This window comes from Lissotriton helveticus, chromosome 7 (genome assembly GCF_964261635.1).
Source record: "Lissotriton helveticus chromosome 7, aLisHel1.1, whole genome shotgun sequence".
Classification (NCBI taxonomy): Eukaryota; Metazoa; Chordata; class Amphibia; order Caudata; family Salamandridae; genus Lissotriton; species Lissotriton helveticus.
The window spans coordinates 1,862,852,564-1,862,876,354 of record NC_136068.1 but is presented as its reverse complement, the minus strand read 5'-3'; the positions used below and the strand labels follow the sequence as shown (position 1 = coordinate 1,862,876,354).

The window sequence follows — 23,791 nt, the reverse complement described above, 5'->3', positions numbered from 1 at the left end:
ATGCAGTCTAGCAATCACCCTTCACTCCCCGTGCATTCCTCCAATCACCCAGCCACTTCCATGTACGAATCCAAACACTCCGCCAATACCCAAGCACTTATAAATTCCTCACGCACTCTCCTTGGGGTACTCTATTCATCCACTAGATAACCATGTAGTCATGCAATGACCCAGTCACACAAACATTCACTGCTGCAATCCCCTATGCACTACTCATGCAGTCTCTAACCACTTACACACTTCTCATTCACTCCTTCAATTCCCCTGGTAGTACCAATACAGTCCAGCAATCACACTCTCACTTTCCATGCACTCCTCCAGTCATCCAGCCACTACCATGTACTAATCCAAACACTCCGCCAATACTCAACCACTTATAAATTCACCATGCACTCTCCTCGCACTTCTCCAATCAACAAAGCACTACCCTTACACTCATGCAATAACTCAGGCAATACCCATGCACTGATGCAATAACGTATGCACTACCAATTCACTAATGCAATTACTTAGACATAACCCATGTACACATCCAACTTATGTAGGCACTACCCATGCTCCCATGCAATCACCCAGGAGCTACTCATGTACTCATCCAATCACTCATGCAATAGTTATGCAATCTTCCAACCATCTACTTAGTACCTAAGCGCTTATCTAATCACTCTTATATTAACCAAGCAAGTATCTACTCACCCAAACAGTATTCATGCACCCATATAATCATGCAGATATTATCTGTACAGTTCATACACAACATAGAAATGTCTCCTTTTTAACCAGAGTAGGTAGTTCTAACAAGAACTGTTTTTTTTTCTTCTTTTGTTATTTTATATTTTTTTGTGATTTTTTAACTTTTTTTAAATTCTTTTGGTGTTTTCTCAAAAATGAACCAAAAATAAACTGAATAAACTGGGAAAACGTTCACAACATTTTGCAATTAGTAACATTGCAAAAAAAAAAAATAATTAACAAAAGTGGTTTGATGTTGCAAATAGAATTGCATCTCTGGATTGTTCTCCAGCGCAGAGAACTTTGTTGCATTTTACACAACTCTTTTTAAGTCTCGCAAATGTATACTTGATGCTTGTTGTAATGGCAGTTGGAGAACAAGATGATGTGCTTGCACCTCCAGATTTGGCTTGTCCTGCAGCTTGCTTTGCCATTGCACAACGATGTTGCTCTCGTGCAGGTGCCCTCGGATGAATAGTCTGCAGATGTTTCAGCATGGATGAGGTGCCACACGAATACTTATTTTCCGACCCAAGTGACAGGACCCTTTGGCACAGAGTGCATGTAACTTTCCGTGCATTCACTTTCTTTTGGCCTTGAGGGATGGAAAAGTAAGCCCAGACAACACTTTCATACCTTACCTTCACTGCTTCTGGTCCCTCATCTTCTTCCTCTGGATGAACCTGTGGTGGAATGTTGGAAGAAGCCATTTGTCCTTCTGTTTTTCAAAAACACCCCAAAAAATAAGAAAAAGTACAGAGAAATCACAGCTGCAGTCTCTCTGCTGAGGTTCATTAAAGTAGAACAAAATATGGGTGGCATCTTCAAACTTCCCGAATGAAAAAGTTATGAACCAATGAAATTCTTCCTTTGAAAAACTAACCTGAATTCGCGCACCATGCATGCACCCCGTGTGCACCCATAACGAATTCTAAAAAATATATTTACTAGTAAATTATCTCTATTCTACTTACAAAGTTATCATTTTTATAAAAAAAAGTAAATGATCTCTTGGTTTAATATATATATATATATAGATTTAGAAGCTAAAAAGTCACGGCGGAGTCGTGCACTCAGCACCAGGCCCGCAACTCTGCGCGTAAAAAATGTTTTTTTAAATAATACTTATAAAATAGCATTTTAAAAAACCTTTGAAATTCACAGAAAAAAACATAGGTTTCAAGTACATTATAGTTTGAAATTAGCATTTAAAAACCTTTGAAATTCACTGAAAAAACCATAGGTTTCATAGACGTTACAGTTAATGGGACATTTCACTCTTACAAAACCAGAGAAGTTCCCCTGTTATAGTTAGTTCAGCTAACTATAACTCGCGCCCCCGCAATGCACTGCTGATGACGTCACATATTACATCATTCATGACATGGTCAGTGACATCACTGATGACATAATTGATAACATCTTAAATGACATCACTAATGGCATCACTGTGAAAATAGTTTCTCTTATTCATGGTTGGGGTCCAGTGGGCACTGAGTGAGCTATACTTTCGCTAGCACACAGTTCTTTTTTATTTCTCACCTCTGGGGAAGTACAAGTGCACACTTTCTTTTTTCTTTCTGGCCATGTAAGCAACCGTAGATGATAACGTGGGCATACTGGCGAGTACTATCCAGCAACTCCTTGGGGTTGCATACATGAGGTGCTTACTGGCCTTCTCTCACATTTTCTTTTTTTAATTTGTATTACACATTGGTGTGAGGGTTTTGAAGTCACCATATGCTGTGTATACAGGCTGCGGTTATTGACATTTTGTTTAAACTGAACAGCATTGACCAGCAGGCCTTTTGCAATGAGCAGGCCACTAGGGAAGATTAAAAGTGCAGTGAAAGCTCCCTTAGGTCCCAAATTTTGAATTGGTCTGTTCGAAAGAGGTCATATCTTGCAGTGCTTTTTGATCCACTGGAATTATGTGACTGTTTGGCTGCACCAATTTTCGCACAATTATAAATTTTCTGCATTAGCCACATAATTCATCATCTTCACACTAATCTGCAGATTTGAACAGAAAATGCCTAGTTTGTAGCTGAAATGGGTCAATTGTTACCAAAAATGCTGAGACAAATGTTACATATGTTACAGCATGGTGGAAAGCCTTTTGCAAACCTAGAATTGTTACATGTTACTTATTGCTAATTGTGGGTGTTAAATTGGTACTAATGGTGTACAAACCACTCTTGCTTCCCTCAGCCGCTCTCTTGGCACTGTCTGCACTTCTGTTGCTTCTTTCTGCACGTTTCTTTCATTTTCTGCACTTCTCTTGATCTCATTCAGCAAATCTCATTTACTTTCTGCACCTCTCTTCCCTTTTTCTGCACGTCTGTTGCCTCTTTCGGTACCTCATTTGCTTCTTTCTGCACCCCTGTTGTCTATTTCTGTACTCGTCTTCCCTTTTTCTGTACCTTTCCTGCCTGTTTTTGCATCTCACTTGCATCTTTCTGCACTTTCATGCTTCTTTCTACACCTCTGTTGCTTCTTTCAGCAATTCTACTGCCTGTTTCTGCACTTCACTTGCTTGCCTCTTTCTGTATCCCTGTTGCTTCATTCTGCACTTTCCATGCTTCATTCTGCACATTCTGCACCCGTCTTGCTTCTTTCTGCACCCCTGTTGTCTCTTCATGTACCTCTTTTGCCACTTTCTTGTCTTTTTCTGCACCTCTCTTCCCTCTATATGCACGTCTGTTGCCTCTTTGTGCACCTAATTTGCTTCTTACTGCACCCCTGTTGTCTATTATGAACTGCTCTTCACCTATTTTGTACCTTTCCTGCCTGTTTTTGCATCTCACTTGCCTCTTTCTGCAATTTTCATGGTTCTTTCTACACCTCTGTTGCTTAGACCTAGAAATGAGTGAGTGGTTTATACTAAGTGGTATAAGTGTGTCTGTGGTTCATATGCTAGTGTTTCCTGATGGCTGTTGTGAGGCCAGTGTGCTGCAAGTAGTCACCGCCTGGTAGGTCATACCGGTCTCGTAGGTCATAAAAGGGGATCAGGGTTCCCTCCTCATAAAGGTCCCCCATTTTCGCTAACCCCTGCTGTTCCCAGGACTCCAATCGCTGCCAATTGCCCCCATGCGGTAGGGCCCTACACATCCGCAGTGGAATTTCAGGTGCATAGGGCGTCTTAATAGCCATTCTTTGCATGTATCTGTTCCAGCACTTCGGAACTGTGACAAACTCCAGGGTGAGAGGTGTAGTCCCGAGCGGAAGCCACAACACTATGCGGGACAGTACCATCAAGGGACACCATACCTCCCCTGGCGCTTCTGCACCTCTGGTGGCTCTGGACATCTACTGCGTGAGCCACTGAAGCTGGGCTGCTAAATAATAAGTTTCATAGTCCGGAATCGCCAGATCTCCCTCCGCTTGGGGCCTCAAAAGTGTGGCTAGTGCTACTCTGCGTCTGCCCTCACCTAATTTCTAACTTTAACGCCCTGAAACCTATGGCTTTTTCAGTGAATATATATATATATATATATATATATATATATGTATATGTATATACATATATATATATATATATATATATATATATATATATATATATATATATATTCAATGAAAAAACCATAGGTTTGAGACCATATATAGTTAGGTGAATATTTTAATCATACAAAACCAATGAAATTCCATATATAGTTAGTTGCACTAACTATATATTTTGCGCACCCGCAATCCACTGCTGATGATGTCACATATTACATCATTCATGACATGGTCAGTGACATCACTGATGACATCACTGATGACATCTCAAATGACATCACTGATGACATCACTGATGACATCTCATTTGACATCATTGATCACATCACTGATGACATCATTCTTGTGCTAATACGATGAACCTCTTCAGACTCTAATATAACCTTAGATACACTCAGTGTATACAGACACTCACACACTGTCACTCATCCATGGAGTTACTCACACACTGTGAGACGGCGTCCCGAAGACCCCACATCGGGGGCCAGCCTCCCCCGCACTTACCTCGTCCATTACCTCCGGGACTGCAACTCACGAGCCAAAACGCCATAGCCGAGACCGGACTCGGAACAACCGCCATGACCAACGAAACCCCGCCCTTCTCTCACCCGCAGGGACCAACCAGAGCACCAGGTCCGGAGGAACCACATCGCGCTGACCCCGGAAGTCCCGCCCCCGAGGCAGCGCCAGCACAAGATAAAAACGAGGAACGAGGAGAACCCATCGTCGGAGTTTCGTGGCAGGACCCTCTGGCTGGAGACGGAGAAGGAGAGCAGACGTGCGAAGAAGACGTGTGGACTGAGGAGTGGTGGAATCCAACGGAGGTGGCTGGAGAGCGGCCGTAACTCACCGGAGAGTTACGGCGGACCGCGTGAGTGCCTTTTACCTTCCTCTTCCCTACTCATTAGGAGTCCCTGTGTTGTCCCTGTAAATAACCCCTTCTCCATAGTCTCACCTTCCCTGCACTGTATAAAAACTGTATAGCACCTCACAGCAGCCCCCCCCGTCCCTCTCACGTCCCGCCTTGGCACCCTCTCTATTTCCTACCCTGTATTCCCTTTCCCGGTACCCTCCTTTCCTCACAGCCTGTTTCCGCCCCCCCTCGCACTATCCGGGTGACGGTGAGCGGTATCCACTGCGTAGAGTTCTGGATAGGACTAACGGTCCCTTGTACTTTTGTTTCCTCTCTTACTGCCCTCCGTGGATCCTCCCCGGCATCGGAGCCCTCCCTGGAGCACCTAAAGACCTCGAGCTGAAGAGAAGAGCCGGACCAGTGTACATCGCCTGGAACCTCCCATCCCCTCGCTTGTGACATTCCTTGTTGTTATACGATAATAAACTTCCAGTATTGCCCACTACCTACGGCCTCCTCGCCTGATTTTCCGGCCCGCTACGCCCACTCCCCCACATCTGGTGTCAGAAGTGGGATCCGCTGGAAGCATGGAGGCTGTGGTCAAGAAGATGGCGGAATCCCAGGAACAGTTTAGTAAACTGATGGAGCAGTTCCTAAAAACCGCAGAAGACGACAGAGGACAGCTCCACGACGTCCTGAAGGGCCAGGGGGTGGCCCACGAGCAAACCATGGGAAAGCTAACGGATGCCCTGGGGCAGCAACGGCTGATGACCTCTCTCCCCTCTGTGGTCTTTCAAAAGTACGTCCCAGGGGAGGATCCGGACTACTTTTTCACCAATTTTGAGAGGATAGCCCAAGCCGCCAACTGGCCGGTGGACCGCTGGGGCCAATATCTGGGGCCGCTCCTCACAGGCGACCTACAAGCCGCCTACCAACAGGCCAACATACAGGGCAACACCCCATATGCAGACATTAAGCGGTGTATATTAGAACGCCTTGGCATCGACGATGACACCTATAGGGTGAAACTACGCCAAGCCAAGGAGAAACCTCAAGAGAACCCGAGGGCCCTCTCATTCCGGATTCGGGACCTCGCGAACCGATGGCTTCGGCCTGAGACGTCCACCAAAGAGAACATCATGGAGAAAATATATCTGGAGCAATTCCTTACCTCCTTACACCCGGCCACACAACGCTGGGTGAGACAGCACTCCCGACTCACCCTGGAGACGGCCATAGAGATCGCTTCAGCCTATAGCCGGGCTCAGGAGCTCCAACGGGGGAAGGAAGAACACCCCCACAGGCCCTCGTCTGCTCTGACCACTCGCCCTACCCGGCCACCACCTGCCCGACGGCCTGAACCAACCCCCCTTTTTCCTCCCCCGGTTGTGTTTCGAACCCCTACTCCTGGACCCCAGTGTTATTCGTGTGGAGGGTTCGGACACATTGCCTGAATGTGCCCGCAGAAGGAGGATCCGATGGAGGTCGGCTTTGTGAGGAACTATCTGTGCACCCCTCCTGGGTGTTCTCCCCCACCGTTCCACTGTCCTGTGTCAATCGAAGGTCAAAACCTCATGGCCCTTGCCGACTCCGGTTGCCGTCAGAGCGTTGTTAGACCACAAGACCTTGCACACCCGGTCAGTAATCCTACTGGCCTCGTAGCCATTCAATGTGTTCATGGCGACACCAAACAGTACCCCACGACTCAGGTGCGAGTACAACATTCCAAAGACCCCAGTTCCTGTCTCACTGTTGGACTCGTGCCCGCCCTTCCAGAACAGGCCATTCTAGGGAGCGATTATCCGGGACTGCCTACGCTCCTGCAAGACGCCTCCGATTCCCTGGCTCAGTGGTGGAAAGACGCACCGTATCTGGGACAACCCAATCTGGCGACGACATCCAAACCCCACAAACCCAAAAGCCAGAAAAGAAGAGAGAAGAAGGAGTACGTCGGCGCTTATCCCGCTATCGTGGATAAACACCCTTGGCAGACCGACCGGGAGTTCAGGGCGGCCCAGCAGGAAGACCCCCTTCTACAGGAAGCCTGGGGAAGAGCCCTTAATCACGAGGACCCCTTGCAAGTAGGTCCTTACTTCTATAAGAAAATGGGCTCCTGTACAGAAAAGGGGGTGTCCGACAAAACGCCCAGCTACTTATCCCCGGTCCCTTTCAAGATAAAGTCCTCTTCCTGGCTCACAGTCATCTTCTAGGGGGACACTTCGGGGACGAGAAGACCAGCCAAGCAGTCTTGGAGAAATTCTATTGGCCAGGGGTGTATTAAAGAGTCAAAACCTACTGCTGTGAATGTGTAGTGTGCCAAAAAAACAGCCGTCACAGACCTCCCCGGGTTCCCTTACAACCCCTCCCTCTCATAGACGTCCCCTTTAGCCGTATAGGGATGGACATTATCGGGCCCCTCTTGCCCTCCCATAGCGGGTGTCGCTATGCGTTGGTCATAGTAGACTATGCCACCCGCTTTCCGGAGGCCATACCCCTACGCCAGCCCACTACCTAGACTATTGCAAAGGCCCTGATCTCCTTGTTTTCTCGGGTTGGGTTTCCCCGGGAAATCCTGACCGACCAGGGTACTCCTTTTGTTTCGGCTCTCATGAAACGCGTCTGTTCGGAGCTTGGGATTAAACAGATCAGAACGTCTGCTTATCATCCGCAAACGGACGGATTGGTGGAGCGTTATAACGCCACTTTGAAGCAGACGCTGAAGAAACTTTTGGGCCTAGAAGCGAAAAAATGGGAAGACATGCTTCCTTTGGCCTTATTCGCTATCCGCTGTAAAACGCAGAGTAGCACCGGAAACTCCCCTTACGAATTGCTGTATGGGCGTCCCCCTCGTACCCTGCTAGATATGGCACGGGAGGCCTGGGAAGACGAACCGGACCGCACTCGTCCGCTTCCCGAATATCTGGAGAATCTGAAAACTCACCTGTCCATGATCCGGGACATTGTCCGACAAAACCTAGAGACCGCCCAGGACAAGGAGGCAATACGACAAGGGCACCCACAGCCGCGTCTTTGCTGTTCAAGACTTAGTCCTCCTCATGATGCCCTCATCCGACCAGAAACTTCTGGGACAGTGGCAAGGTCCCTACACCATCCTCCGACAAGTGACCCCAGTCACCTGCGAGGTGGAATTAGACCCCACACGAGGCACTTCCCAGATTTTCCACGTAAATTTATTGAAAAAATGGGAAGGTCCCCGTCCGGTGCTGTCCGGAACCAGTAAAAAGCCCCCTCTCTCTTTCGACCCCTGTCTTGACCCCGATCTAAACCCTGTGCAAATCCAAGAACTGCAACAAACCCTAGTATCCCTGAAAGATGTCTTCTCCTCTTCCCCAGGTCGAACCAAGGTCACTGAGCATACGATAGAAACAGAACCAGGGACAGTTGTCCGACTGAGACCCTACCGAGTACCAGAGGCCCGCCGGACGGTTATCCGTCAGGAGATAGAAGTTATGCTAAAGATGGGGATCATCGAGCCCTCAGTTAGCGAATGGAACTCCCCTATCGTTCTGGTGCCAAAACCTGACGGGTCGGTCCGTTTTTGCATAGATTTCCGGGAGGTCAACAAGGTGTCCAGCTTCGACACCTATCCACTGCCCCGGGTGGACGAAATGATTGAGCGGATAGGGAAGGCGAAGTTTATTTCTACCCTTGACCTCTGTAAAGGGTACTGGCAGATACCCCTAAGGGAACAAGACAAAAAGAAGACTGCCTTTTCCACCCCTGAGGGGTTATACCAGTTCGTAGTCATGCCCTTTGGACTTCATGGTCCCCCAGCCACCTTTCAACGCGCCATGAACCAGGTCCTGCGACCTCATTCCCTGTACGCAGGCGCCTATTTAGATGACATCATTATCTTTAGCGACAGCTGGCCCCAGCACTTGAGGCATCTTTTCAGCGTTGTCTCCTCCTTGGGCTCTTTCGGTTTTGCCATCAATCCAGCCAAAACCACCTTAGCGGCGAAAACAGTCAAATACCTGGGGTACCTTCTGGGGGATGGCCTGATAAGACCCCAAGAAAGCAAAACCGTGGCCATCCGGTCCCTTCCCTTTCCCCAAACAAAAAAAGACCTTCGAGCCTTTTTGGGGCTTCTCGGGTATTACCGGCGGTTTGTGCCCAATTTCTCCCAGAGAGCTGCAGCCCTTACGGACCTCCTGAAGAAAACAAACCGCTCAGACGAGAAGCTACGAAACCCCTCTCCCGAAGCGTGGCATGCCTTCACGGACTTGAAAGACGCCTTGACTTCCAGTCCTGTCTTGGTACCCCCTGACTATTCCCGGCCTTTTATCCTGCAAACGGATGCTTCCGATCATGGGTTGGGGGCCGTGCTATCTCAGAAAGACACCCTCGGCAACGAACGACCCATACTCTACGTGAGCCGCAAACTGTTTCCTAGAGAAAAACAATACGCTGTAGTCGAAAAGGAGGCCTTGGCCATTAAGTGGGCCATGGACAATCTGAGGTACTACCTAGAGGGCAGAGACTTCGTCTTCTACACAGACCACGCCCCCCTGGAGTGGATGGCCCGAAACAAAGGACAGAACGACAGGGTCCTACGCTGGTTTCTGTCCCTACAGCCCTTTCACTTTCAAACAAGACACCGGAAAGGCTCAGATAAGGGTAATGCAGATTTCCTTTCACGGTACCCCCAGTCTCCATCCAGTACAGGAAGGACAGCTAGGGGAAGGGGATGTGAGACGGCGTCCCGAAGACCCCACATCGGGGGCCAGCCTCCCCCGCACTTACCTCGTCCATTACCTCCGGGACTGCAACTCCAGAGCCAAAACGCCATAGCCGAGACCGGACTCGGAACAACCGCCATGACCAACGAAACCCCGCCCTTCTCTCTCCCGCAAGGACCAACCAGAGCACCAGGTCCGGAGGAACCACATCGCGCTGACCCCGGAAGTCCCGCCCCCGAGGCAGCGCCAGCACAAGATAAAAACGAGGAACGAGGAGAACCCATCGTCGGAGTTTCGTGGCAGGACCCTCTGGCTGGAGATGGAGAAGGAGAGCAGACGTGCGAAGAAGACGTGTGGACTGAGGAGTGGTGGAATCCAACGGAGGTGGCTGGAGAGCGGCCGTAACTCACCGGAGAGTTACGGCGGACCGCGTGAGTGCCTTTTACCTTCCTCTTCCCTACTCATTAGGAGTCCCTGTGTTGTCCCTGTAAATAACCCCTTCTCCATAGTCTCACCTTCCCTGCACTGTATTAAAACTGTATAGCACCTCACAGCAGCCCCCCCCGTCCCTCTCACGTCCCGCCTTGGCACCCTCTCTATTTCCTACCCTGTATTCCCTTTCCCGGTACCCTCCTTTCCTCACAGTCTGTTTCCGCCCCCCCCTCGCACTATCCGGGTGACGGTGAGCGGTATCCACTGCGTAGAGTTCTGGATAGGACTAACGGTTCCTTGTACTTTTGTTTCCTCTCTTACTGCCCTCCGTGGATCCTCCCCGGCATCGGAGCCCTCCCTGGAGCACCTAAAGACCTCGAGCTGAAGAGAAGAGCCGGACCAGTGTACATCGCCTGGAACCTCCCATCCCCTCGCTTGTGACATTCCTTGTTGTTATACGATAATAAACTTCCAGTATTGCCCACTACCTACGGCCTCCTCGCCTGATTTTCCGGCCCGCTACGCCCACTCCCCCACACACACCTAGTCAGTCATGCAAAGAAACAATCTCACCTCCATTTCCTCAACTATACAGTTATACACACCTTACTTATTCAAACATATACTAACACATATTTACTCTCTTATACAATCCCTGATACAAGTTCACAATGATCCATACAGCCACTCACACATTCACTGGCTCTCATGCACAGTTATTTATATATGCCAACTCTCACATGTACTGTGTTTTACATATGTACTTACTATGACATGTAGCATTCAGATATCCATTTACTCATCAATACACTCATGCACACAGTCAACCGCCCATGTAGCTGTTTCCACATGCACTCTTGAACTCATACACCTAGTGAATCAACTGCTCACACATCTATGCACAGAGTCACACACCTCCCAGCCACCCCCACACACACTCAATCTCCCATACAAATACTTGAGCAACCAATCAATAACACATATAGCCTCTCGTATAGCTAATGATCAACACATGCAGAAGTTTACACCACAACAGACATACTGATGCACACATTCAGACAGTTTAGTCACTAACCCATGCATTTAGTACGACACATTTATTCACTCACTCATACAGTCAGTCACGCACCTACTAAATCCTTCATCCAGACACTTATACATCCACTCATTCTTCAATATGTAAAACATATTTAAACTTTACAGAAACACACAGTCACTGGATGATGTCTTCAGTGATGTCATCAGTGATGTCATTTGAGATGTCATCAGTGATGTCACTGACCATGTCATGAATTATGTAATATGTGACGTCATCAGCAGTGGATTGCGGGTGCGCGAAATATATAGTTAGTGCAACTAAATATATATGGAATTTCATTGGTTTTGTATGATTAAAATATTCACCTAACTATATATGGTCTCAAACCTATGGTTTTTTCATTGAATTTTCAAGGTTTTGTAAATGCAAATACCTAACTATATATGGTCTCAAACCTATAGTTTTTTCTGTGAATTTCAATGGTTTTTTAATAGCAAATATCAATAGCTGTAAAATAGATACTTCATTAAAATGAATAATGTATTTTATATTTATTTAATACAATTTTTTTATGTTTAATTTTATTTTATTTTAAAAAAAGATTTCGCCCCGGAGCGCTCCCGTTACGAGCACCGGGCAGTGCACCGGTAAGCGCAACTCTGTTCAGCGCCCCGGTGCACGTTACGGTAAGCGCCCCGTCAGCGCAATTGCCGCAAACGAAAACAACATCGTGATGCGCCGCGTAAGCGTGACGTATCGCGTAACCGCGTGATGCGTTCTTTCGGCGCGCTGAGTAAACGCACCCGGAACCGCTCCATGGCGCGACCCGGAGCGCGTAACATAAGCGCGCCGGAGCGCGTAACGTAAGCACGTCGGGAGATGTGACCTGAAAATAACACTTCATTGGTTCTCAACTTTTTTTTTCTCCAAATGATGAAAGCCCCCTCCTTTTTTCCTCATTCTTACTTTCGTCTTTGAGAGAGCAAGAGCTATTTGTGAGCAGAGAAATGGCTTCAGTAGTAGCTGCAGCTGGTGTACCCCCACCACCACCACCCAGAAAGGAAGGTCCACCACCCCAGATCCTTCCAGGAGTTGAAGAAGTGGAGGAAGAAGATGATGAGGAGGAACAGCGTAGGAGATTCTTGCCGGAAGAACCTAGGGAAAGGCATGTAAAAGTGCATTTTATATGGGAGTACTTCTCCATCCCTGCTGGGCAAAAAAAAGTGAATGCCCCACATGTCACCTGTTTAATTTGCGACAAAGTCCTCTCCAGGGGCAACCCCAACAAAAAGTATTCCTTCGGGAATTATACAATGATCCGCCACATGGAGAGGTGGCATCCTAACAATTTGGCACAGGCTGAGGTACGGGACATGATTCAAAAGAACAGAGATCCTCAGGCCAGCACCTCCACAGGTGAAATTACGGTTGCAGCACCAGAAGGGCGCCAAATGGTGCCAAACATACAAAATAAATTTGGTGGATTAAAGATGGTCTGCATTTATTGTGGAAAGACCATCTGCTACGGGCAACTAAGTATTTCCCTTATTAATGATGCTGTAGACAACCACCACTGCAGCAAGAAAAGAAAGCAGTAGCTTTTTTTATTTTTGTTTGCTCCTGTTGAGCCACTGTTAATTCACAGTTTTTTGTTTCTTCCCTAAAAAAATACACCCTCAGATAAACTAGGGGGTCATGATATGTCTACTGTGCCCCCTTTAGCCCATTCCCAACATTGTTTATCCTCCATCTTCTGTCTAAATTCGACCGAAACACAAGATGGCAGACTCCCGTTACGCTGCCGGTAAGCTTCCCAGTGCGCGCACCGGGAAGTGCAACTCCCGCGAAAAAACGCAAACATTTTTTTTTCTTTTTTTTTGAACCGCGGGGCCTTTTAATAGCCCCCACATCAAACCTAGAGGGTCAGGGGGGATCTACCCTGCCCCCTTTTGGTCATTTCGCACTTTGTTTTTTCCACCTCTTGTGTCTCTATCCTACCGAGACACAAGATGGCGGCCGCTCCGAACTGTTTGGAATGTTGTCACACACCGGAGAGTCAATCCGCTTCTCCTCGCGAAGTTCCGTAACGCGCTCCGGTGTGCGCACCGGTGCGCGCACCGGAGCGCTGTCACAGATATATATATTTTTTTTAACCTTAATTTCTCAAAATTCACTGGACCACATATCTTGAGACCTAGCAAAGGCACATCGGGCTTACAGTCCCTACAATTTTGCCAAGTTTGGTGGAAATCCATTCAGCCGTTTGGGCTAAAAGTGAGTCCAACCGCCCTATGGAAAATTGCATGGGGAAAACACGTTTTGGGACCCCCCTTTTATCTCGGCCGCCGCTTGACGAATCCCCCCCCGAAACTTTCAGGGAAGGACCGGAGAGTAAATGTGCCATTTTCAGGAAAATTTCAGCCAATTCCGTCCATCAACGCCAAAGTTATTCAACATAGAATTTTGAAAAATCCCATAGGAAAAAATCCTAACTATATATACCTACTGGCGACCGCCAGTAGGTAATATATAAAATTTCTATGGCAAAATGAAACCCCTCATTTTGTTCCTTTTCAAATTAAATGTATTAAGTGTTACCACTTTATTTCAATCAAGATGACTTCAGGTGTGCCATACTTTTGTCATAAGTAAGACTGTTAGCGTAGTAGCGTAAGCGCGTCGGGTCATGTGAATGTTAAAGAATCTGTCAATTTTCACTACCGAAACCCATTGATTTGCACTAAAATCGTTTTTCAATTATCATTTTAGGAACAGAACACAGGTCCTATGTACAAGCATTCATTTTCACTACTGAAAGCCATTAATTTGCCCTAAAATCGTTTTTTAATTAATATTTTATGAACCGAGCACAGATCCTATTTACAAGCATTCATTTTCAGTACTAAAACCCGTCTCCTTTGTAGATATCTTGCATGTTGTTACAGAAGTTATTGTGGTATATGGAATTCATACCATAGTCTGTCAGGAAAGCATAAACAACATGGAGGCAGGAGATGATAAAGAGATGTTAAATACACATTGGAGATAATATAGTGGGAGATAGGAAGTAACTATGAGCAAAATTACTATGTAACATAAAAAAGTTGCACAGTATATTTTAAGTCTCTGGTGGCCATCTTTGGGCTACATTGGGCTACATTGGGCTACATGTGGGCTCTAACATATATATAGCCCAATGTAGCCCAATATATATTTTTTCAAAGTTGATTTTCGTACAAACCACTGGAGCATATATATTGAGACATAGCAAAGGCACATCGGGGTACCAGTCCCTACAATTTTGCCAAGTTTGGTGGAAATCCATTCAGCCGTTCGCGCTAAAAGTGAGTCCAACCGCCCTATGGAAAATTGCATGGGGAAAACACGTTTTGGGACCCCCCTTTTATCTCGGCCCCTGCTTGACGAATCCCCCCCAAACCTTTAGGGAAGGACCGGAGAGTAAATGTGCCATTTTCAGGAAAATTTCAGCCAATTCCGTCCATCAACGCCAAAGTTATTCAACATAGAATTTTGAAAAATCCCATAGGAAAAAATCCTAACTATATATACCTACTGGCGACCGCCAGCTACTGGCGGTCGCCAGTAGGTATATATAGTTAGGATTTTTTCTCTATGGGATTTTTGAAAATTCTATGTCTAATAACTTTGGCGTTTGTGGACGGAATTGGCAGAAATTTTCAGGAAAATGGAACATTTTGTTTCTGAGTAGCCCCTGGAAATTTGGGGGGGGTTCGTCAAGGGGGGGCCGAGAAAAAAGGGGGGTCCCAAAACGCATTTTTCCAATGTTAATTTCCATAGGGCGGTTGGCCTCACTTTTAGCCCGAACGGCTGAATGGATTTGCACGAAACTTGGCAAAATTGTAGGGACTGGTAGCCCGATGTGCCTTTGCTAGGTCTCAAAATATGTGCTCCAGTGGATTTTGAGAAATTAACGTTCAAAAAAAGATATATATCTGTAACAGCGGACCGGGCAGCGCTCCAGTTCGCGTACTTTTCGCGTTACGGAGCTTTGTGAAGCGAAGCTGATTGGTTCTCCGGCGTCTGTAAACATTCCAAACAGTCCGTAGCGGCCGCCATCTTGTCTCTCGGTAGGATCGAGAGACAAGAGGAAGCCAAAGCGAAGGGGCAAATGACCATAAGGGGGCATAGTAGATCCTCCCTGACCCCCTAGGTTTGATGTGGAGGTTTTAAAAGGGCGCCGCGGGGCAAAAAAATAAAAAATAAAATAATAATCGAACGGCTGAATGGATTTGCACGAAACTTGGCAAAATTGTAGGGACTGGTAGCCCGATGTGCCTTTGCTAGGTCTCAATATATGTGCTCCAGTGGATTTTGAGAAATTAACGTTCAAAAAAAGATATATATCTGTAACAGCGGACCGGGCAGCGCTCCAGTTCGCGTACTTTTCGCGTTACGGAGCTTTGTGAAGCGAAGCTGATTGGTTCTCCGGCGTCTGTAAACATTCCAAACAGTCCGTAGCGGCCGCCATCTTGTCTCTCGGTAGGATCGAGAGACAACAGGAGGCCAAAGCGAAGGGGCAAATGACCATAAGGGGGCATAGTAGATCCTCGCTGACCCCCTAGGTTTGATGTGGAGGTTTTAAAAGGGCCCCGCGGGGCAAAAAAATAAATAATAATAATCGAACGGCTGAATGGATTTGCACGAAACTTGGCAAAATTGTAGGGAGTGGTAGCCCGACGTGCCTTTGCTAGGTCTCAATATATGTGCTCCAGTGGATTTTGAGAAATTAACGTTCAAAAAAAGATATATATCTGTAACAGCGCTCCGCTTCGCGTACTTTTCGCGTTACGGAACTTTGCGAAGCTGATTGGTTCTCCGGCGTCTGTAAACATTCTAAACAGTCCGTAGCGGCCGCCATCTTGTCTCTCGGTAGGATCGTTTTTTTGGTGGGGTGCGCCCGGTTCGCGTAACGGGAAGCGGACTGGGGAGCGTACTACAAGGAAAGAAGAATGATTGACTTTTAACTTATTGTATGTTTATAGACTTTTTTTTCTGCTGAGTGACGTCTCGGCCTATCTCCACGGGATGCAGTCCCTACCATCTCGGCGTTTAAGCCAAGGGGGACCGGTAGTGTGGGAGAGATAACGGGGCATATTATCAAGGGGGTTTATTTCCGCTTTTTTGGCTTTAAAAGCCAAGAAAGCGGAGATAAAATTATCTCCGTATTACCTAGCTGTCGCTAACACCAGTTAGCGACCGCTAGTAGGAGATAGCGACCATCTTGGGCTCCACTTTGCATGTCAGTGATATTTATCACTAATGACATGCAAAGTGGGCATGCCAAGATGTTAGCGACTGGAAACAGTCGCTAACATCGCTATCTCCCATTACCAACTTTTGGAGATATTCGCGCTAAGCGCGAATATCTCCAAAAAGTAACACCTGCTCTGAGCAGTTCTTAGCCATGTTATCCAATGGGAGGTGGATAACATGGCTAAGAGCATTAGCTCGGTAATGCATGAATATCGCTGACTTTTCAGCGATATTAATGCATTGCGGCCGTTTTTTATCGCATTTGCGATAAACCTTGATAATAGCAAGGTTTATCTGCGATAATTTCTGACGATGCTTAGCGGTAAAAAATTCGTTGCTAAGCATCGTTAGGGATAAATATCGCTTAACTTTGGTAATATGCCCCAACGTCTGTTAACGTTCGATTCGAAGGAAATCAGGAAGTGTTGAAAAACATTGTCTGCGCCATCTTGCCTTTTTTCAAATGCCACACTTTTGTCGTGCACGGCAGCCATTTTAGATGCCTTGACCAGACCCACTCTCTGCACGCTGTCGATCCTTAGCATGGCTCCCCATCCTCGCAAGCATCTCCCCCAGGCACTGGTCACCCCCGCTCTCTGTCTTATGCATGGGCAATAAACCTCCCCCCATCTGCGCTGCTCTTCCCTGAGAATCACACCCTGTGCCCGCCCGACACCTCCCTTTCGCCCTATTCACTACCGCACCCTCTGACACTCCTCTTCCTCTGTGTCCGATTGTCCAGGCCGGTCCCAGGCTATCAGCTAGCCCTGCAGATGTAGTTTATGGCCCCAGCTGTAAAGAATCACCCCTCTTCAAAGGAGTTATAGTAGATCAAGGCCCACACCCGATGAGATCCGTCACACCACACGCGTTCCTACTATCTGAAAACCATCCTGTATTGTGATTGGGGAGGGGACCGAGCCTGAAGCGGAAGATTCCAGGGATGCCTCTTTGTACATCAAAGTTTTTACAATTATGTGTCACATTAAAAATATATAGCACTCCAACAAAGTAGTAGGATTATAAAACTTTAATAACTTATAAATATATACAACAAAACAAACAAAAACAGTAAAAACATTTAAACATTTTTAGTGAAAAAGAAGGAACAATGGTCAGTAGCGGTCGGTTGTGCGAATAGTCCCAAGGCAGCACAACGTCCTGATTTCTGGACGGCACCCAGGTGATGTTGCCTGGGTGCCGCACTGATTTGGGTATCCGGCGTGGGGCGTCCCGGGGGGTGGGTCGTCAGTAGCGGCCTGTTGTGCGAATAGTTCCAAGGCAGCAGAACGATGGCACCAAGGTGATGTCCAGTAAGTTGCCGCCCTCCGAATAACGGCGTGGGGCGCCCCGGGGGGGGTGAGGCGGCGTGAACGGGCCTCCCCAGGTGGAGGCTCGTCTGCTGTAGTGGGGCGCCCCTTTACCGTTTCAGTTGCCATTCCGTCCGCTTTTGGTCCACTGTGTCAAAATCCGCCATTCAGCTGAGTTGCGCCCACTCTTGCGGTGCATCGATAGGCGGCTGCCACAGGACTCTCAAAATGGCGGCAGGCTCTTCAGATTTGGGCGTGGTCCACTGAAATGGCCCTGGAACACCTTGGAAATCGGACGCTAGTCTGCTTGGTCTTGGACCCCATTCTCGAAAGCGTTCCCTCAGCCTTGAGGATTGTACAAAAGTCTTGGGGGCCCCCGACTCCTGCAGGCTTCCGGTGGGGAGCGGCTGCCATGATTGCTCGCGGAATGACCACGACGGAGCCACGAGATGGTGGTGCTTTCATGCTGACGCCAGCTTCAGTCTGAAACATCCAGAAACAAGGTGGGGCTTTCATCGTTTGGGAAAAAAAAAAGTTTTCATCCAATGAAAAGTGTTATTTTTAGGTCATATGATCAAGCCTTCCATCATTAGGAAACCAAAAGTAAAATGAACCAATGAAAAGTTTTATAAACAAGTCACATGACCTGTTATGCGGCATAGGGTATAAAATGCGTAGAAAATCCGTTGGCACGTGAGGCGGCGTCAGTAGCGGACCGATGTGCGAATAGGCCGAAGGCAGCACAACGCGCCAAGATCCGGATGGCACCGAGGTGGTGTCCAGCAAGTTGCCGCACTGGTGTGGCCATCCTACAATGCTGAAAGTCGGCGTGGGGCGCCCAGTTGGCCTGTGAGATGGTGGCAGTAGCGGACCGATGTGCGAATGGGGCCAAAGGCAGCGCAACAATATTTTCTGATTAGAAGACACCACAAGGCGCTGAGATGCCAAGATCCGGATGGCACCGAGGTGGTGTCTAGCAAGTTGCCGCACTGGTGTGGCCATCCTACAATGCTGAAAGTCGGCGTGGGGCGCCCCGTTGGCCTGTGAGATGGCGTCAGTAGCGGACCGATGTGCGAATGGGGCCAAAGGCAGCGCAACAATCTTTTCTGAATAGAAGACACCACAAGGCGCTGAGAAGCCAAGATCCGAATGGCACCGAGGTGGTGTCTAGCAAGTTGCCGTACTGGTGTGGCCATCCTACAATGCTGAAAGTAGGCGTGGGGCGCCCCGTTGGCCTGTGAGGTGGCGTCAGTAGCGGACCGATGTGCGAATAGGGCCAAAGGCAGAGCAACAATATTTTCTGAATAGAAGACACCACAAGGCGCTGAGATTCGGTTAGCACCGAGGTGGTGTCTAGCAAGTTGCCGCACTGGTGTGGCCATCCTACAATCCTGCTCCGAATAACGGCGTGGGGTGCCCGAAGGGGAGGGGGGGAGGCGGCGTGAACGGGCCTTCCTAGGTGGAGGCTTGTCTGCTGTAGTGGGGCGCCCCTTTACCGTTTCAGTTGCCATTTAGCTGAGTTTCGGCCGCTGTTGATGCTACAGCGACAGGCGGCTGCAACAGGACTCTCAAAATGGCGGCCTGTTCTTTGGATTTGGGCATGGTCCACTAAAATGGCCCTGGGACACCTTAGAACTCGGACGCTCAAATTTTTTTTCCTTTCCTCTACATGCAAAAAAAGGTAAATGCCCGGTACGTTACACGCTTCATCTGCCACGATGTACTCTCCAGAGGAACCGAAAAAATATATAGTTATGGTCACTATACCATGCATCGTCATATGGAGAGGTGGCACTGATTAATTATAGTGCTGTATAAAAGAGAGATTTGGAGGAGAACCCCCGACCTGCCAGTACATTCATCAAACAAGTGGCACTAACAGCATCAGAGGCAAGGGAAACGGTCCCAAATATTTAGAAGAACTTTGGAAAGATTAAAATGACATGTTTAGATTGTGGCAAATTAATTTCATGTGGACAGATGAGTGTTACTCTAATAAATACAGCATATGAACATCATCATAGTCGATGGTTGGTAGAGACATTTTGACTATATCCTGGACCTGCCCGTCCTCGCCCAAAATGGCGCCGGAATAAATGGGACTCGTAACTCCTTGGTGTGTACTGGTTGCACAACCTTGATATCACGAGATACGTATGCAGTTTTGAAGCACATGGCGGGCGGGGACGAGAATAGATTGAATATTTCGACATCCCTATTGATATTAAGTTGTGATGTGTTATTGATTACTGTACTATTGAAAGTTCGAATTAACGTCACCCATGGTACTTGCCCGCAAATGTATATCTAGATAATTTTATTGTAACGGCCCTGTCGTATTTTAATTATAAAATGTACGTCCACCGATTCCGCAACTGTTAGACACCTTAGTTCTTGCAACCTAATGGCCCGCCCGTTACGTTCCTCTACAGTGTAAATGTCTACTCATCATATACGATTACAGTTTGCTCCGTGTCCGGCCTACGTGGTTATAGGGTCGTATTTGTATAATGACATTTTCACAATAAAGGTTTTTAAAAGAAAACATGGTAGTAGTATATACATTGGTAACGTTTTTAATAATCAGTAAAAGGCAAGTGAAATAAAGCAGACCAATTACATGAAGGGTAAAAGGTATAATACGCAGGAACGCAGTAAAGATAAATGGTCAAGGGCTGTTGTGTTTTCTACTCCTGCAACATAAAGTGATCGATAAGAATCTCATATTCAGGCGTATCGGCGACTAAGACAGCAGGTCGACCCTCTTTTGCTCAACGGCTCCGTCATGGGACGAAGAAACGCCCTTTTTCTCGAAAAAGGAATATATTTTACTTGCAGGACAGTTGTAAATTTTCCGGGAAAGTACATTAGCCTGGAACATTATAACATATATTTAAGAAAAAATAATGTTCGGAAGTAATAAAAAGCGTAATTTTTAGGTCATATGACCAAGCCTTTCATCATTAGAATAAGAAAAGTAAAATGAACCAATGAAAAGTTTTATTAACAAGTCACATGACCTGTTATGCTTACGTTACGCGCTGCGCGTCGCGCCCCGGATCACTTCCGGATGCGCTAACGCGGCGCGTCATATGACGCATTACGCGACAACGCAGGTTCAGAATATAGTCAAAATGTCTCCACCAACCAGCGGTCGGAACACAACCCCTTTCAGCAGGCTAAATAGTTCTGTTAAATGACAACAGAAGGGACAGGCAACAAGAACCATCAGTCAAAGAGGGGAGGGCTAGTTCTTCTCTACCGGGTCACGTTGGGCGCTACCGGAACTGATCGAATTGGTAGTCTATAGTGTTTCTGGATGTTTCAGACTGAAGCTGGCGTTAGCATGAGAGCACCACCATTTCGTAGCTCCGTCGTGGCCATTCCACGAGCAATAATGCTAGCCGCTCCCCACCAGAAGCCTGCGGCAGTCGGGGGCCCCCAAGACTTTTGTAGAATCTTCAAGGCTGAGGGGACGCTTTCGAGAATGGAGCCCAATCTCTAGCAGACAAGCGTCCGAGTTCCAAGGTGTCGCAGGGCAATTTTAGTGGACCACGCCCAAATCTGAAGAGCCGGCCGCCATTTTGAGAGTCCTGTGGCAGCCGCCTATCGCTGCACCGCAAGAGCGGGAGTAACTCAACTACATGGTGAGCGAGACGCTGTAGTCGAAAGAGCGGGCGGTAAACAGCTGAATAGCGGAAGAGGCACAGTGTAGCAAAAGCGGGCGGAATGGCAACTGAAATGGTAAAGGGGCGCCCCACTACAGCGTGTCTTTAGGTGAAACGGATTGTGGGACAAGGTCAAGAATGGAAGAGTTACCAAAAGGCAAAAAGTTCCGCTTGATCCCGGGAGCCGGCCACCTATGTCGGGGGCGATCTCAAGCCACACCAGGAGAACACGACTTGGGGAGGGGGCCGGAGCCAAGCGCCCCCTCCGAGTCCGCGCCATCACACCGTCCCTCGGGGGCCTCCGTTAAGCGGTTCAGGGTGGCACCGCATCACATTGTTTACATATGCAGTAACGTACTCAAACAGCCCCCACTTACTTTTAGAATAGTGAAGATGAAGCAAGTGCAAATAGGCTTCAGACAGTGTTACAAGCACTCTTCAAAACTTTGAATCATCAGAGTGCATGAGTTTCATGCTCGATCGATTGAGCTAGCCGGATCGGGCAACAAAAAGTTTAAAATAGTTATGTAAATAGTTGTTTAATAAAATGTTTTACCCTGTTACTTTGCTGGTGTGTTGTATATATTTGCATAGAGTTTATCGTTATTTTGGGCGGGGTGGGTGGCGGAGCCGAGCTGTCTTGCAGCCATCATGGTGTGGAGTTCAGTTCATCTCACTAGTTTCGTATTTGTCATGAGGGGTTGTTCCTAATGTTTCTATTTTAGCGAGGTCAAAAAGAGATCCCATTAGTGGCCTACTGATTTTGCTCGATTCCTTTTGTTTTTTTACACAATTTTTCGCTATCTGCAAAGACTAAACAGAGTATTGCGACTCTGTGCTTGTTTGTAAATACAGAATGAATCAAAGAGAACCAATTCTAAAACAGTAAATGCTTGGATAACAATCAATCAAATGGAGAGAGAAGCAGGCTCGACGGATTACAACGGGGGCAAAGGCCTGAGTTAACTACCCTTCACTATCTGCAAAGAGAGAGTACTCCTAATAGAAATGAGGGAGGGGGGCGGCATTCAAAGCAGATCAGTGTGCATAAACACGAAAATGTTTTTTCTTACCGTGTACTTGACATTCGACAGCTTATGATATTTGCTATTAAAAAACCATTGAAATTCACTGAAAAAACCATAGGTTATAGACCATATATAGTTAGGAATTAGCATTTACAAAACCTTGAAAATTCACTGAAAAAACCATAGGTTATAGACCATATATAGTTAGGAATTAGCATTTAAAAAACCTTTTTTTACTCACACAAAACCATTGAAATTCCATATATAGTTAGTAGTACTAACTATATATCGCGCACCCGCAATCCACTGCTGATCATGTCACATATTACATCATTCATGACATGGTCAGTGACATCACTGATGACATCACTGATGACATCTCAAATGACATCACTGATGACATCACTGAAAATTTGGGGGGGGGGGTTGTCAAGGTGGGGCCGAGAAAAAAGGGGGGTCCCAAAACACGTTTTTCCCATGTTAATTTCCATAGGGCGGTTGGCCTCACTTTTAGCCCGAACGGCTGAATGGATTTGCACGAAACTTGGCAAAGTTGTAGGGACTGTTAGCCCGATGTGCCTTTGCTAGGTCTCAATATATGTACTCCAGTGGATTTTGAGAAATTAACGTTCAAAAAAAGATATATATCTGTAACAGCGGACCGGGAAGCGCTCCAGTTCGCGTACTTTTCGCGTTACGGAGCTTTGTGAAGCAAAGCTGATTGGTTCTCCGGCGTCTGTAAACATTCCAAACAGTCCGTAGCGGCCGCCATCTTGTCTCTCGGTAGGATCGAGAGACAAGATGTGGTGAAAAACGAAGGGGGAAATGAAGGAAAGGGGGCAAGGTAGACCCCTCCTGACCCCCTAGGATTGATGAGGGGGATATTAAAGTGCCCCACAGGCCAAAAAATAAAAAATTAAATTTCTGCGATTTTTCTCCGTAGAGGCGCGTTCTGGTACGCGAACCGGGCAGCTAACCGGCAGCGTAACGGGATTCGGCCATCTTGTGTTTTTGGAGCGTCCGGTTCGCGTACCGGGTAGCGTCCTGGTAAGCGTAACAAAGAGAAACAATAAAAAAAAAAAATTCCAGCAAACTTGCCAAAATTGTAGGGACTGTTTGTTTGATGTGCCTTTGCAAGGCTTCAAGATATGTGCACGTGTGGATTTTGACAAATTAAAGTTAAAAAAAATATATTTATCTGTAAGCGTGCTCCGGCGCGCTTACGTTACG

At 47.1% G+C, this 23,791-nt stretch overlaps 1 pseudogene across 4 annotated transcripts in view; it reads right to left on the bottom strand.

The window, feature by feature from the left end:
• LOC144770845 (epidermal differentiation-specific protein pseudogene) overlaps positions 1 to 23,791 on the bottom strand; it is a 193,633-nt pseudogene that overhangs the window by 154,476 nt on the left and 15,366 nt on the right. The window contains exon 2 of one of the 4 annotated variants that reach the window (XR_013599050.1): positions 1,374 to 1,415. The exons of 2 other annotated variants lie outside the window; for them this stretch is intronic. The product of XR_013599050.1 is annotated as an epidermal differentiation-specific protein pseudogene, transcript variant X2 (transcript). Of the gene's footprint in view, positions 1 to 1,373; positions 1,416 to 23,791 lie in introns of those variants that run through there. One more of the 4 variants, XR_013599052.1, reaches the window with a different exon arrangement.